The 18,275-nt window shown below is 39.9% G+C and overlaps 1 protein-coding gene across 2 annotated transcripts in view; it reads right to left on the reverse strand.

The window, feature by feature from the left end:
• Positions 1–18,275, reverse strand: part of TTC29 (tetratricopeptide repeat domain 29) — a 357,304-nt gene that overhangs the window by 276,905 nt on the left and 62,124 nt on the right. The window lies entirely within an intron of this gene.

The following is an 18,275-nucleotide window of genomic DNA, read 5'->3' on the forward strand; positions in this document are numbered from 1 at the left end:
CCAGAAAGCCAGAAATCTGAAAACATTTGATTAGGAAATAAAGCATTATTTCCTTTCAAGATGTCTGGGGGATGAAAATGGAATTTCAATTTCGCTGATGTTCTCTTTAGCTAAGATCTAGCAATTCAATCCCCACCCAGAAATTTCTACATAAATCTTCAGGTAGCGGGGTGTCGAAGAGGGTGGTGGTTGGTGGTTTTAAGAAAATATTTTTGGGAGACTAAAAGTCTTGTGATACTCACTTAGAACTCTATATTCTGAGGAACTGAGTTATAAAGTAATTCCTTTGTTAAGAAGAGAGCAGACGTTATCACAGCTGACATAAGGAAGAGTTGTCACAATGAGAGAACTTTGAAAATCAATCGGCCCTAGTCAGTTTCTGGACTAATTGATCCAGGATATTCCGATACCCCATTAGAGTTGGCACATCCGACCTGCAGCTGCAGCTTACTACCACCAGAGGGCGGACGTTTACACTTGTCCTTGATAGATGCTAAACTTGAGTCTGAGACAAGGGGGTCTCTTTGCCCAACACCCCATTTCCTTCTTCAATTTAGCTTTATCAGTACCAATTACAATACAACAGGCTATATTTAAATATAAGAAATACATATTTTATGTACAGGTGAAAACGACCATGAGAAAAAGGGAAGGAAATATGGAAGTTCACATGACTTCTTTTCAGGAGAGAGGTCTGGAGCTGAAGCCCAGCAGTCTACAAGTCATTTAAAAGAGAAAAGGAGAAAGCAAAAAATCTGGCGGAAAGAAAAAGCAATTGATGAGATGCTGTGCTGTCAATGAAGCTTTCAAATGTGTGTATATATGGAAAAGGATAAAGGAAACTGATAGAAAAAAAATGATGGATTTGTTCAGGTGTAAGATTACAGAGATTATAGCAAATTTTACCAGTAAAGATCCTAGAAAATATTTTTAAAACACAGCCAAGCGATGCAGTGTGAAACCTTTCCCTTGTGGACTTCAGAATCAAGGCTCACAGAGCTGGCACTCACCAAAGTGACTTCCTCCATCAACAAAACACACCTTTCTACCTACTCCAGGTGGGCCCAAGTGGCTGACCACCTCATCCTTTAGGCCACATGGCAACATTTAGCAACAGTAGTTACTGCTTTTGTTAGTAGTCACACACCAAGTATGTATAGAGTCTTACAGTTCTAAAAGGATGCTTGTGCTTAGCTTATTTCAAGCCCAGTTTCTTAGGAACAATCACTGACACCCAAATCCACGGTGCTCCCAGCAGAGATATGTTCCAGAAGACAGCAATGAGAGGTGTTCACAGGGATGAAGATGAACATTGGGCAGCAGAGAAGCATCTTGTACAGTCAAGAGGGCACAGCCTCACCCAGTCTCCACACAGGCCCCCACTGCACCCCTAAATCAGAGATCTGGCATGCTGAAAATATGAACCATCTCCCAGGATGGTTCCCGCAAAGGACAATGGGCTTTCACAAGATGGAATAGAGGGCCTTTCCCCCTTGGACTCTCTTCCTCATCAATTTTCTCCCCTTCACAGCTATTTGTAGTTTTGAAAGCTTTCTACATCATGAGCGCTACAGATCAACTGAATAGTAGCTGAAAAACTTGATTTTCTAAAATTTCCACACCTTTTACAAATCCAAGTAATAGCTCTTTTAGAAGACAGTCAGAAGGGTTAAAAACTATACTCCACCTTTAAGTTTTACCCTCGAGCTCATGCCTAGATAGGCCCTTCCTTGGATGTGAGCTTCCCTCTTAAGGGATCACCTATGATTAGGAAATAAGAAGCTACTTAATTCACACAGCCTCCAGCTGTTGGTCTAACCCACAGCTGCTTTGCTTCATCCCTCCCCACACTGTCCACACTGAACACAGGCAAGTTAAAGAGAGTCTAAAATGGCTCTTTTTTTTTTTATCCACGTTGTGGCAGATGATAAATCCAGTGAGAGGCAGAAAATGCAGTAATAGTCATTCCCATGTGATCATTAAATCGGGCAGCTGGTTTTCTTCAGTGCAGATCTGGCGGGGGGTGGGGGGGGACAGACAGATAACTCTAACAAAACAGTGATAAAGACTGCAAGATTAGAAATAAATACAAGCTAATAGCCCTGGTGAGCGCAGATGTAAAATTTCTCAGCAAAATACTACCAAACCAATTGCAGCAGCACATTAAAACGATTACACAACATGATCAAGAATAATTTATCTTTGGGACATAAAGCAATTAATTTACAAACCATGTGAATAGAATGAAAGATAAACATCACATAACATCTGATTGATGCAGAGAATGCATTTCACAAATTTCAACAAAATTTCATTTAAAAAAACTCAACAAATTGAGTGTAGACGGAACATACCTCAACAAAATAAAGGACATATAATGACAATTCATAGTTACTATCTTACTTGTGATAAAAAGCTGAAAGCAAGATCAGGAATAAGACTAAGATGCCTACTCTTGCTATTCCTATTCAACATTGTGATGAAAATCCTAGCCAGAGTAATTAAGTGTCAAAATGAATAAAAAGGAATCCAAATTGGAATGGAATGGGTCAAACTGCCCCTGTCCAAAGGTTTTATGATCTCATATATAGAAACAATACTAAAGTATCAAAAACAGTCAGAAATCATAAATAAAAATTGCAGGATACAAAATAATGCAATTGTTTCTATACACTAATTACAAACTACCTGAGATGAAATAAAACAACCTCATTCACAATAACATCAAGAACAATGAAATGCTTAGGAATAAATTTATTCAAAGAGGAGAAAAAATCTATATACTGAAAAATATAAGAACTGATGAAAGAAATTGAACAAGATATGAACAAATGGCGAAATAACCTGTGTTCTTGGTTGGGTACAATTAGTATTGTTAAAATGTCCATTGTATTCAGTCAATGCAAACCCCATTAAAATTTAATGACATTTTTCATAAAAATGGAAAAGAATAATTTTAAAACACAAAATAGAAACACAAAAATTTCCTGACTAGCCAAGACAATACTGAAGAACAAATCTGGAGGCATTACAATTTCTGGTTTCAAAACATGTTGCAAAACTATAATAATCAAAACAGTATGCAATGGTGTTAAATGGATACATATCAAAGGAACATAATCTGGAGCCCAGAAATAACTCCCTCATGCATGTAGTCATTGAATATTTGACAAGAGAGTCAAAAATACATAATGGGGATAGAATAATCTCTTCATGATGAGTGTTGGAGAAATTGGATATCCACATGCAAAAGAATGAAATTGGACTCCTATCTTATACCATTCACAGTTATTAACTTGAAATGATTTAAGACTAACATGACATCTGAAACTGTAAAACTCTTCGAAGAAAGTGTAGGGGCAAAGTTCCTTGACATTAGTGTTAGCAACAACTGGATATTAAAGTACACTTAAAGTACAAGTAGCAAAAGCAAAAATAAATAAGTGGGACTACATCCAACAGATAAGCTTCTTCATGCAAAAGACACTATCAACAGAATGAAAAAAGCAACCTATCAAATAGGGGGAAATATTTTGAATATTTACATTATTGAAAGAACTCATACAACTGAGTAATCAACAACAACAACAAAAAATTTAAAAGTAAGTAGAGGAACTAAGTTAGACATTTCTCCAAAGACATATAGGTGGCCAACAGGGTCACATAAAGATGATCATATGACTAATTATCAGGAAAGTGAAAATCACCTTACACCTGTGAGAATGGCTACTAACAAAAAGAGAAACGTATCCGCAAGGATGTAAAGAAAGGGAACACCTGTACACTATTGTTGAGAATTAAGTCGATGCAGTTACTAGAGAAAACAGTAGGGAGGTTCTTCAAAATATTAAAAACAGAATTACAGGATGGGGCAATCTACTTTTGGCTTTATGTCCAAAGCAATGAAATCAGGAACCTGAAGCTACATCTTCACTCCTGCTTATTGTATATCACTCATAATAGCCAAGACAAGGACCAACAAAGTACCACAGTCAAGAGTGTAGTCCTCAGCCATGCAGGTTTAGAATTGATCTGGGTGTAGATTCACATTAGTCACATTAGTCAACTATATAGGGACTTAAAAATCAAAATGTTAATTATTCAGCAGTGAACAAAATAGTCTAATTATGTGGAAAAGCTTGAGTCACCAATTAGTTCATTCCCCTCCAGGGAAGTCACCTGACATGTCTGATCATAACCAATCAAGAAGTTGTTCAGTAGGAATGAACCTGCTGGTGTGAATTAGGATTAATCAGCAGTAGATCTAGACCAGCCATGGAATGCTGAGTCCCCTTGTTCAAAACTTGGGCCCTCCCAGCCCCACATGCTGACTGCCATTCCCTCACTCTGTTGGTTAACCTTCTATGTTCTAAGATCTTCCTCCTGTTCATCTGATCCATCCTCAAGTAATGCAGAAGATTAGCAAAAATAGACACTTGCTAATCAAGTGGTAATTGTTGTAGACTCCCTGTGATTGTTTCAAGAATATCTCCATTAAAGTTCAAGAAAAAATTTTAGTTGAGAGACTTTTCATTCATCCATTCTAGAAATACTGATCAACAAGCATCTGATAATCACTTACTCTTCTTGGAGCGGTATATGCTAGATGCTGTGGGAGCCACCACAGACATAGCCAATAAATGAACACTTGGAAATAAAGTTCAGGAATATTAACTATATACTTAACAGACAGAGCTCCTGGAAGAGAGGGGATGCCATAGGCTATTCGTGGCTAGAAAGAGTTCCTATAAGGGGGACAGGGGAGTTGGGGTTGAACAAGTCTTGGAGTGATGCAAGGGATTCAAAAGAGAATGAATTAAGCAACATGAGAAAATCTATGTGGAAGAAAATGAATGCACTTAAAATAACCTCAGTCAAACACAGTCAAGAAATCATCTGGTCTTCTCTGGAAAGGGAAATTTCTGTTCTCACAACAAAAGATTCAGTCACTTCCATCAACAGTCTGTAGGCAATCCTTTATTACCTATTACATTTTTAAATGAGGCAATTTATAACTTAGGACAAATAGATGTTCATTTCATCCACACAATTAAAGGGAACAAGTACTCTAGAGGACAGAGAGGAGCACATTATGCCTTGTGAAACGATGTGACGCCAGTAGGTTCAGATTGTCTTCTTTATGCAATCTGGAAATCCATTATGACAACGACTAGATCTACCTGGTTCCTTGGAAAATTGTGGCTTGTTTGCAATCCCCATTCTACTGATTAGAAAGCTTTTGATTATTTGATGACAGTAGATAAATCATATGAACCATCTACTTAGTTCTTGAAAAGCTGCTGAGTCTTTATGCAATATTGGCCTTGGATTTTGTACGTGCTAGTTTCTAAAAGAAGACAGACATTTCAGCAGAGAAGGTAAAAGTTCGTTTGCCAGACTTAACAGGGAAACCTCAGGAGACTCACGTGGCTGATGACACATGGGACCATAGCCAGCCTTCCTGTCACAGATCAGGTCTTGCTGGGATTTTCCAGGCCCTAGAACAACTGGTCATCCGAGGCAGACGGTAATGCCACCACATTCTGTCCTATTCATAACACTGTGGTAGAGTCTTTTACAAATATTGCCATACTTTCTTTTTCTTGCTCACCCATACTCAACAATAGGAAGTATTTTTTGGGGAAAAAAAAATAGTTACTTGTAGTTCACTGATGAGTAGGGAAAGGTGAGCCTGAAGCTTTCTGGCCTCATTCACTAGAAAGCTAATTGCAGCGTTTCCCTGGGCCGGTGTCTGTCCTACAGATGCACACAGATAGATGACGTCAGCCCCTGGAGAGCATCCAAGAGCCCTTCTGAGATGATTCCCAGGAAAACCCACCGGAGATTTATGGTTGATATGTGTTAACTCCAGTTTGCTAATGGGGATGGGAAATGGCACAAAATCTTACATGATTCCCTTTCCTGTAGCTAGTGAGTGGTGGGAACAGAATGCATGTTTACCGGGTCCCCACTCAGGGACCATTTTTTTCATCACCAGTTTCCATTCAATTATAGGGCTACTTAGCACTCGTGACTAGATGACTGATTTCATCCCAACCACACAAGGTAATAACAAGGGATGGGAAAACCACACCTCCAGAACAAAGAACACTGCACACAGTTATTGCAATCCTGTAGAGTAAGCACGCCTTTAAATAATAATTCTCAAACATCATTATATGTATTAAAATAAAGTTTGCATTAGCCCCACCCATTTTAACAAGTGGTTCCTTGCTTCTCCAGTCCAAATGAGTCTACATCAGCATTTGTTTTGCTTTGAGGAGCCATCAAAAATAAATAAATAAATAAATGTTTAAAAACCCAACCATTTGGCAAACACAGATAGTAAGTGGCAACTTGATCAGAAAGGTGGCAACTTGATCAGAGAGGCCCTGGCTCTCCCCTCACCCTACCCACTTTGGCCATAAACTTGGCCAGATGCTCTAGCTCTCCTGGGTCTGCCACTTGAAACCACTCACTTTAGAGCAACCCTTTTGAGTTTATACATGAAAAACTGAGAGCCTCAGTGTGAACAAGAGACACAAGTTCATTACAAAGCACAAAACAGGGCAAATAGTCTGATTCCTAATTCAGTGGCTTCTGGCCTTGCCTTGCCTTGGCTTCACTATTAAGTTTTCATTATGAGATAAGCTACCTACTTCTTCTGTCTCCTTCTCCTGCACCCTTCAAAAAAAGAAAGTGTAAATTTCAAAAAGTTGACTCCCGGAATTTTTTTTTATGTCCCAGAAACAACACTAAGTATGTCTCCATGGCTATCCCATGTCTTCATGCCCATGTCTTCATGCCCCTTCTCAGCACACATCCCAGCACACATCCCAAGCTGGGGAGTTCCGTTTTCTGTTCACTTGATGCTTTCAGTCAAAAGGCAAATGAACAATGAGTTTCATCACTGGCAATCGTGGTGCGAGAACGTGAACGGACTGAAGACAGGCATACGTTCATTCATAAAAATAAAATTACTGGGAAAAAACAAGTATCTCTACTGAGTATTTAATAAGTAATATGGATGTAAAATAATGAAATTTTCACAAATTTAACTGTGATTACAAAACCTCCACATAATAATAAACTTATCACTCAAATTCAACTTCTTATGCCAATAAAAAAGCAACTCTTTTATAATATTATTGCACTAGCTTAACTTCATTTTCCAAATGAAAATTATAAAATGTAAAACTTTTCATATAGTTTCACATATTGGAATTTATACTATTTTCATAATTCATCTTTAAGATGACACTTGAAATGATAAAATAAGAATTAAATTCTACTAAAAATATATTCAATCTCTTTCTGTCCAATCTAAAGCCCAGGATTAAATATTCTCTGTATATCTCTAAATCTTATCCAACAGATTCTAAAATTGATAGACTTAGAATTGAAGTATTTGCTGTAAATATTTTATTCTTCCTTTGTTAGGTGACATTCTCCCATTTTAATATACTATATACAGATATTGGTTAGTAGGGAAGAACACCTGAAACATGTTATAATTAAACGTGATTTCAATTAAGTGTATGTTAATGAAGAGTCTGTGCCTCTACGGAAACAGTGTGGAGAGTCAAAACAGTAGAAATAGATCTATGGCAGGATCGAGCAATTCCATTCCAGTATCTACCAAAAGATGCAAAAATCATGAACACAAAGGGATACCTGCTCACCTATGTTCACTGCAGCCCTATTTACAATAACCAAGTCATGGACATGGCCCAAGTGTCCCAAAACATATGAGTGGATTAGGAAGATATAGCTACACAATGGGATACTCTCAGCTATAAAACAAGATCAACGCTTGCCTTTTTCGACATGGATGGAAATGGATGGGATTATAGTGAGAAAGAGACAAATAGCCTGTGGTGTCACTTGCATGTAGAATATAGAAAAACAAGCAAAGGGTCAGATAAAACCAAACCAATAAATCCTAGAAACTCACTATAGGGTGCAAGTTACCAGAGTGGGCAGAGAAGGAGGGAAAGGGCAGAGAGCACGTAGCTTTGGGGAGAATATGCTAGAGACTCTTACACAGCATGATGCTTAATGATTCCCTCACAGTCTACTGACAAAGAGCATATTTTAACCCATCAATTCCCAGTGCTGGGTGTCGACGGGACCTTCTCCAGCAGAGCACACTGGCAGGACCCCACAAACCTATCAGGCGCCAGCCAACTAGGACAGGGTGAAGACCCTGCATCTGGCAGGTTTAGGGACACAGTGAGGTGTATCCACCCCAAGTTGAGTTTCTGTTCAGGGCTCTGACTGTTGCCCAGATACCACGACTGCATGTGTTTACATGTGCCCATCTTCACATTTTTACTGGTTGGTTGCCACCCCCTGCTCTAGTTGGCTTCGCTGAAACCCCCAGTCGAAGAGTATCCAGGCCTCACCCAGGCATGACTGTTTCTGACCACTGTTCACTCCTCCCCTTTTTTGAGCAGCCTGTTGCAATGAAAGCAATTAAAACAGGACCCATCTGAGAGCTACTAGATAAAATGATTACTCAGGCATCCCTGATGGCCTGGGCTTAAGTTTCACCGCGATCACTGCTATGGTTCGATCGTGGCCAGGGGACTGGCCCATAGATGGCGCAGCAGACCTCTCCTATCTCACCCGCTGCTCCTCTAAGCAGTGTATTTCAGTAGATCCACCTGTTCTGCTCCCAATTCTGTCTCTGGTGGGTCCTCTCACCCGCTGTACCTCTGGCCTGTACCCCAGTTCTTCTACGCAAACAAACAAATTATTGTCCATGTGGGTGCCACAGACACCTTGGTTTTGTTCAAGACCTTATATGGACTGATTAAAAGCAGGAATGCCTGTTCAGGCCCAAGAAGGGAGGCGATGATTGGTATGTCTGAACAGTCCCTGGCTCGGTATCACTGAAATGCCACACTCCTCACTGAAGGCCACTGATAAGCCTGACAGTGCTGAGCAACATTTATCAGCAGGCTTTATATAGGGGAACCCAAGTGGAAAGTTAGCACATGGGGTGTCCTGTCAGCACAGAAGGCTCACACCCATAGTGGATCCAGACAACTTAGATTCCAGAGACAAACAAAAGCTAAGTACATCTAAATAAAATGTGATTCGGAGGGAACCAAATAAATTAATCTGCAGTTTGTTAGTAAGAAAGAGTGACTTGTATATTGTTTCACATATATTATTTTTGGTCCACTTGAGGCAGTTAATTCTTCAGGCTATTTGTACTAAAACCTACCAGGAGAGATCTGGGTACTAGTATGAGCCAACTAGGGATTTTTTTAAATATGAAAACAAAAAATGAGACCATCTCCAATTTCTCTGAACAGCACATCCCTGGAGAATAACTAAATGCTACAGCACCATGTGATCCTGAAAATGTAAAACTGAAAGGAAACAAGAGGCCCATGGGAATCCTAATTCATGAGACAAAACTGAAAGAAGTTGTTCATAGAAATTTAAACCCATGGCATTATAAAACCCAATGTAAAGAAGAAGAATGTATTGTTTTCACAAATTGATGCAACATGAACCGGAAAAAAATCAAATTTTCTTTAGGGACCATCAAAAGCCCCAATATCTTCCACATAGTCACAAGAGTTTAGGCTAACGGAAAACATGTGCAAAAACATTTGATAAGTAGATTTTAGAGCTCAATAAAGGAGAAGTATATATTAAATTCCCCTTGAGTGCACTTGATGAGAAAAAGCAGCTTTGGATCTATTCCCCAGTCCATTTATTTTTCAAATATGAGAATCAAAACAGGCTAAATTTAGAGGCTTTACTTATTCTTGTCATTCATGTGCTGGGAATGCCAATGAGAAAGGGAATTCCTGGAAAATGAAACTTTGGGAGAAAATCCTGCAACAACATGAGAAAGTTATGAAACAAGGGAAATGGAGACAATGTAACTCAAGAGACTATCAATTTAATCAATATGTAAATATTATCATGAGAAAATCTTCCCAAGAAAGTCATAGGACTCCCCTGTTAAAATTTTATTTGTAGGCACTCCCTGGCGGCACAGCAGGTTGGAGCGCTACACTGCAAAGCCAAGCCAAGCCAAGCCATGGCCGCTTCAGTGCTAGTTCGATCCCCCACCCTGGAGGTGACCATATGGCGCGGCAGACCTCTCCTGACCTTCCCACTGCTCCCCTCAGCAGTATACTGCTGAGTTCTGTTGATCTGCCTGTTCTGCTCTCCTCTTTATTTCTGGTGAATCATCTCGCCACCCCTGCACTTCTGGCCAGTACCCCAGTTCTGTATGAATGAATATAATCTTTTCAAAAATTTTTTATTTGCACAGCCAGGAGAAATGGTCACCTACGCACGATACAGTAGGTAACTTACCCACTGATGATAAGGTAGAGGGAAAAGTGGCTTTAGTAATAGAAAGTTACTAAAGGAAGAACATGAAAGCCATATTCAGAAATGTTAAGGAATTACTATTAGACACCAAGTAAAGAGAACACAGTTGAAAAGATCTGGACACTGTGGTAGGTAAAATAATGATCACCCCAAAGAAGTCCATGTCCTATTTCCTGGAATCTGTGACTATGTGACATTATATAAAATAATGCGATACATTATATGAAAGAGTGGAATTAAATTTGTAACTGATGTTAAAATAGTGAGATTATCGTGGTGGCCCCAGTATAATCACAGAGTTCTGCAAAGTGACAGAGGAGGTAGAAGAGGTCACAGTAAAGAAGAGTGAGAAGGACATGACTAATCTTTGCTGGATTAGAAGACAAAAGAAGGAGCTCTCAAAGGAGCTTGTAGAAGATGTATAAGGCAAGGCACCATCTCCTTCCCCTGGGCTATAGAAGAGTTAGGCCTGACAATGCCTTGGTTTTAGCCTGATGAGATATATGCCAGACTTTTGACCTCCAGCATGGTACAATAATTCACTTTGTTAGCAACAGAAAACTAACACAGAGGCCTCTGAAGAAACGAATGTAGAAAGAGTTGGGGGGGGAGGGAGGCGGTCAATGGCATGGTGATAGATGGAAACTAGATTTGTGGGGGTCATCATGACGCCGTGTAGACAGATGGCAAATTAGAATTTTGTGACCTTAACTTTATGTAATGCTACAAACCAAGGTTATTTCAATCAAAATACATATTAGAAGAAAAATACATTTTGGACACATTCACGGTGGTATGGCCGTAGACCAAAACACATCTGAGAAAAATAAAGCAGGGTGGAAATGTATAAGGAAAAGCCCGGGAACAATAGAAAATATCTTTTCAGAAGCAAAAGTGCCTTCTATATAGGAGAAAGGTTTCATAACAAGAGTGATCTAGGAAAAGCAACCAGGTGTCCTTTGGAAAGACTCTTTGCAGCTGAAGTCAGATATGATCAGGACAATTATGACAAAATACCCAACAGCTTATAAAATAAGTGCATCAGAGAAAAGTGCATGTGGGGTGAGGACTCTATGGTTTGGGGTGAGGGTGTTCATGTATGGAAGCAGATGCTTACATGATAAAGAAGGCGAGGAACAGACACACCACATAGCTGGTATAGATGACTCAATGGAAAAAACAAGAAACTGCTCATCCAAAACAGAAAAAAAAAATCGCACCCTATTAGTATAGCCCAAGAACAGCATTCCCCCCCCCACAACCCATCTCTCGTAGCTCAACCAGTGAATAAGTAACTTAAATTTCTATCAACCAAACCGTGGATGTATTAATGGCGAGCTCCATAAGATTGCAAACAGCTCCCAGTCAAGACTGAATAACCTATTCTTCATGCAGGGTAGAAAGAAAGGGATTCTTCTATATAAAAGAGAACTAATGTCATGCAAGATAAAGAAGAAAGGAATAATATTCATAAGGGCATTACCCAAAAAAGCTAAATATTGGTCAAAAGACACCCTATGCATTCAAAATACAAAAGTGAAATGAAGTTGAGATGAAGAAATGGGAGTAAAATGAAAAATGAGCTGTTAAGTGGCAGTTGATAAAATATTCTTCCAAGGAAACAGAATCAGTTGGATACATTAACATATTTATTAGAAGAGAAAAACTTAAACAGAAAATTTGACCAAATGAATGATGCAGAGGACAGAGAATGATTATTATGATCTAATACAAGAGTGATTATTTTAAATAAGAGTCTAAAACAGAGAGAAAGGAATTAAAATGCAAATGTTAGATATATTTCTGAACTGGAAAAGATATGACTGTGGAAAACAATGAGTTATCATCTCTACAATACTGTTATTAAAGAAGGAAACCTTTTGATAGATTTCTGGGGGGATAAAATTAAGTTGCAAAAACAAAGGGAACACACCACCAGGATCCAGGCAGAGAAAGTTAAACTCCTATTTCTTTCCTTCAACATCAAAAAACAAATGATAATGGTAAAAGTCATGTCTACTTTGTAGTTTTTAGGAGAAGGTTTGGGTCTCATACTTGTAGAAGCAATCAGTCTCTCAGCCATTCACATACAAAAACATCAGAAGGTCTATGCAACCAGATTAATCTCACTCACAGAAGTGTTCTGACTTCATACACGGTCCCCAGCGCCCATCCTCATCCTGGAATATCTTTCCAGATGATTTCTTTTCAAGGGAGAACTCCTGTATTCAAACCCAGCCACAAATTATTTCAGAGCTACCTTTCCATTCTCTTGGTCTACTATTTCTTTTAGCAATAACGTAGTTTTTGTTGACTAGGTCTCTATTAGGTTTACTGCTAGTTAATACTTATTGATGCAACTGTAAATAGAAATTTTTTTCTTGATTTCTTTCTCTTGTAGTTTATTAATTGCATATAGAAATGCAAAAGACTTTTGTGTGTTGATTTCATAGCCTGCCGCTTTAGCATACTGATATATTTTTCCTAGTAGTTTTTTAGAGTCTGCGTGTATATTACCATGTTACCTACAAGTAGTGATCATTTTACTTCTTCTTTTCTTATTTGCACTCTTGGTATTTTTCTCTTGCTTAGTTGCCCTAGCTAGGTCTCGCAACTCTATATTGACCAGTTGTGGTAGTGGACATCCTTGTCTTGTTCCTGATCTCAGATAAAGTATCTCCAGTTTCTCACCTTTGAATTTGATGCTCATGTGTGTTTGGCATATAGTTTTTTATTGTGTTGATGTGTGTTCTTTCTAATACAATTTCACTAAGAATTTTTATGATAAATGTATGCTGAATTTTGTCTGTATCTACTGATAGATAATACTGCTCATATTGTTTTTGTGTTTTGTCGATGTGGTGAATTGCATTGATTGATTTACATATATTGACCCATCGTTGCATCCTTGGAATAAATCCTGCTTGATCTTGATGTATAATCCTTTTAAATTGAATTCGTCATTAGGATTTTGTTGAGGATGTTTTCATCTGTGTTCATCAAGGTTTACAGTTGCCTTTTTTTGTGATATCCTTGTCTGCTTTTGGTATCAGAGTCATGTTGATTTAATAAAATGTAGTTTGGATCATTCCCTCTTCCTTAATTTTTTGGAAGAGTTTGAAAAGCATGGATATTAGTTCCTTTTTGAATGCTTGGTAGAACTCACTAGTAAAACCATCTGGTCCTGGGCTTTTGTTTTGAGGAAGACTTCTGATTACTATAAATGCTTTGAGGTAAAAGGTTTTGTTTGTTTTTTTCCTACCCTCTATGGTTTTTTATACTATAGATGACATAGGTAAAGAGTTCCAGGCCCCTCTAAATATAAATTAGATTAAAAGCCCTCTGTCCCATTTAAAGCCATCACTGTAGGAATTTCTCCTCTTTCCAGCATCATCAAATTTGTACATTAGATTATTACCCAGTATACTTTCATGTTAATCACCTCCCTCTGACACATACACCTTCGCTTGCCTGTTAGTCTACCTTCCCACTAGCAATTTCCTTATGTCTTTGCTTTAAAAACTTGTTAAAATACTCATCCCTATTGTATTTCCAATTCCTCTCCAAGGCACACCCAGAAAGGTACATCCAGCAGGCACTATCACCTACTGAAGCAGTGATTTAGGAAATGGGTATAGGCAGGTGGTTAGAACAGGGTGCCCCAAGCTCACTTATCAGTCTGAACACTCACTGGGAACCAGAAGGCCCCACCAAGTCCGGTGTCCTAAGTCCATTATCAGTCTGACTGAGGAACAATTATTTGGACAAAGACAGTGCCCCCCAAGTCTGACTGCAGAACAATCATGGACCAGAAGGGTGCCTCACCAACTCAATTAAAAATGGAGTGCTCAGAACATCAACAGAAAAGCACAGTAACAAGAGGGCAAAACTGTTTCCAGAAGGCAGGCCAGGTACCATGGGAAGACTCCGTTGACCTTGGTAGCCTGGGAGACCCCATGAGCCCAGTCAAGCAGTGAGAGACAAAACACGGAGACACCAACAGCCAACCCCCTACCCCCTGCCCATTGTGCCCCAATAAGCACCTGTTCTTGTCTCTCAGTGGCTACCTACTCTGTTCAGAGAGTTTTCTTGTTCTTCCTCCTGTCTACTAGATATTCTCTTGCTTTTCTGTAACTTTGGTCTTGACATTGAATTCTTTCCTCACTGAAGACAAGAACGAGAGCATGCTTGGGATCCTCAGACTTCTGGTCTGCTCCCCAAATCCTGATTCATCTCTTTCTCTACTCTTACCCTTCTACATTTAACTCTCCACAAAGTATCCAGAGTTATCACTTATCTCTGGACACTGCATGTCTTCTATTCCATCCATAGTAAAATCCAGTCTTGCAGTGGCCTCAAAGCCCCCAGAGTATGTCTGCCCCCAGTGTTCTTCTAACCCCACAACCGACTACTTTCCACTTTGCTCGCTCCTCATTCATCACAGCTGTCTTGGCTGTTGACTTCAAGGGAGCCTGGGAAATCAAGCCTTTCAGCTGGGCACACTGCCACCCCAAACAGGCAGAAGGGGACTCGGGAGGCAACCAGCAGCTGTGTGCAGTGATTATCTTATTTACAAATACGAAAGCGAAGACTCAGAGAAAGTCACTCTATTTCTTCTAGAAGTTCAGTAACTTTCCTAGAAAGTAACTTACCTAGAAAACGACAAAATGTAATTCAAATGCCAGTTCTAGTTACATCTCCTTATCTATGACTTCAGGCAATCTCCTCCTTTCGTAGCAAATTATAAGCCTTTGAAATATTTTGAGCAGAAAATGTGTCCTCTCAAAATGCTTCACCCAAAACAGGCATCTCATAAATGTGCTGCTGATGATTAAAATTATGTTTGCAGGGCCCTCCCTGGTGGTGCAGCGGGTTAAAGCACAGCACTAAGAAGCTAAAGCCACTTCCGAATTAATTCTATCCCCGTCTGCCCCGGAGGTGACCACATGGCGCGGGGACTTTTCCTGACCCACCCGCTGCTCCCCTCAGCAGTGTGCTTTGACGATCTGCCTGTTCTGCTCCCCGCTCTGTCTCTGGCGAATCATCTCACCTCCCCTGCATCTCTGGCCTGTACCCCAGTTCTTTATGTATAAATAAATAAATCTTAAAAAAAACTATGTTTGTAGATATCAGCAGTCATTGATTGTGCAACCTGTAGCACAATGGGGTTTTTAAAACTCCATTTAAGTGTCTCTCTGTTTCTTCTTTCATAGCCATGGGAGGAAAGTCTATCAAATACTTGTTTGCCATTAACAGATATTTTAGTTCAGTTACTCTCACTCAGGTTATACATTCTGCACCATACAGAGCGTGTAAAGTAACAGGTGCCTGAATCTTATCCTCAGGGTCTGGTCTAAGAAGCCTAGGGGGCTCTGGGACTGAGCAGTAAGGACAGATTTCTTTACTTTAATGTGATATCACTTTTAAAAACTCAACTCATGTAGTTTTCATTAAACAGTCGATGACGCCCAAACACTGCTGCCTCCGCTCTCAGTGTGCCCATCCTTACTCTGTGTTGCCCTGGCCTTCACCAATGAGGCACTTCTCAGCTGCCACTAGGAGGCTTCTTGTTTCTATCCCTGTAGCCAGCCACTTAGTTGTTTTATTATCTTTTATTGTTTTAAAGATTGATTTACTTGTGCATATATCAACTGGGATGCAGGTCAGAGGAGGGGGGAGTGAGCGGATTCACCAGAGGCAGAGTGGGGAGCAGAACAGGCAGATTGACTGAAATCCACTGCTGAGGGGAGCAGTGGGCAGTCAGGAGAGGCCTGCCTCGCCATATGGGTCATCCCCTGGCTGGGGATAGAACTCATGGTGCAGTGGCTGCGGATAGCTTCATAGTGCTGTGCTTTAACTTCTTGCACCACCAGAGAGGGCCACATTTAGCCATTTTAAATGCTTCTTTGCCCCTACTTCCCTTCATCTGACAGGGTAACTATTTCTCCATCAAGAGTCATCGTATACCTCACTCTTTGTAGGGACATCTCCATTGGGCACTTACTGTTGCAGAGACTGTTGAGTCCACAAGAGATTGTTGCTACACCTCCTCATGAAATTACATGATTTTGTAGGATGTTAGCTACCAACTTTACAGTCATCTTGCATCATGCTGAACTCATAATTGGCTCTACTTAATGGAGCGTGGACATAAGTAACATTTCCCATTTCAAGAAGAAATCCAAGTGTAAGTATAGGCTCCTTCATGAATTATTTTCTTCAACTACCTCTTGGGCAACTTTGCAGAGACCATAAAGGCACTAGATGGTGGCCAAGAAGTCAAAGTAGGCCTAGTATCTGAACAATTGCTCAGAGGAGTGAGAGCCAGGACAGCTGAACGTTCAAGATCATCCACATGAGATTTTGCATGAACAAAAAGTACATTTGCTTTGTATCACACTACTAGGATTTGGAATTCTCAAGGCCTCAACCTTAAAGTTTTAGCAGCCTAGTCCAAAAAGTAATGCTCATCTATTCCAATTACCTATCTAAATGAGAAAGAAAGGAAAACACATACATGGAAAACAATTTCTCAGTGTATTAAAGGGTTAACACTGTATCTCCATTAAGTGATTGGCAAAGTTGTAGATGTAAGTTGGGAAGCTATCAATAACAGAGTGGGTTTTAACAGAATTGCCTACTTTGATTTTCAACCTATGTGGAAACCACCTAACAACTTTAGAATCTGCAGGGGGTTTGCAAAGCTGCACATATTGAATACAACTTACTCTTCCTGGAAATGCTTAGTTTAGGAATCTTTGTTGTATTGCTCCAAAATTCTTTGCATTCTAGAAAGACTGGGAGGTCTCAGAAACTGTTTCCTTCTAGTTTCCACCATAAGGTGAAAGCTAATTGCCCACTCAGTCTCCTCAGGCTGCCTTTCCATGACTGAGGATTAAATTATGAAAGGTGTGAATCTGATATCTTCATCTATATCACCACATTCCTCCCTGGCTTTCACACCTCATAGTCATTGTTCCTTTTTGTAACCAGGTCAGGAGCATGCATGTCTGATTTTGCTGTATCAGAAACTACAATAGTTCTTAACTTTAATTTGTACAACATGCCCTGATTTCTTCTTAAGTCATTCATTGAAACTACCCCCAGCTCTCTTTAGTCCTTGATTTCAAATACAGGACCTGTGAATTTTGAGTCCACATTTGGGATTAATGATGCATTTCTGGCTCAGCAACTCTGCATCAGCAAACCAAGCTTACAAAGAGTCCAGCCCATACTTCTGGCAGGGGAGTGTTGGCTTGGTTTAAGCTCTCAGAGAGATTGGGAGATTTCCAGCTGTTTATAAGGAAAGTTTTGTCGAAAGATAGTGTTTGTATCACTAGCGTGTACCAAAGTCAGAGTTAGAAGATTTCCTTGTTAGGAATAAATGAAAATCCTAAGATTTTCATTGGGATTTCATTCCCAAGAGAGAAAAAGTGCCCCCCACCCTCAAAAAAAATGGCTTCGCAGATATTTAAGACAATATGTAGGAAACAAAAGGTATTGATTAAGCATGATGTGAAATCCCACACACAATCTGAGGAGCAGCCAAGTTGGGTGCAGCAAACTCGGGATCCCACCCCAGCTCTGGAATTCAGGTTCTGGGGACAATGGGCGGAGTCTGCAGGCCTCTCTCACTGCTGCCTCTGCAGTCTACACCTGGGCTTCCAGCACTGACCTTCCAGAGTATCAGCCCCAGAGGAATAGTGTGTGTGGGAGGGACATGAAGACAATACACATTCCTGGGCCCACCACACAGACAGACCTGCTGAATCAGATCTTTGCAAGTGACGCTTCAGAATCCTGACTTGTTTGAAGTGATTCATAGTAAGGCTGACAAAGTTCTACCACACTCCAACTTAAGTGCCTCAAAAATATACAGGGATGTGCGGCAGGAAAGAGATTGATAGCTGAGC

Source organism: Condylura cristata, unplaced genomic scaffold (assembly GCF_000260355.1).
Source record: "Condylura cristata isolate star-nosed mole 26May11 unplaced genomic scaffold, ConCri1.0 scaffold00018, whole genome shotgun sequence".
Lineage (NCBI taxonomy): Eukaryota > Metazoa > Chordata > Mammalia > Eulipotyphla > Talpidae > Condylura > Condylura cristata.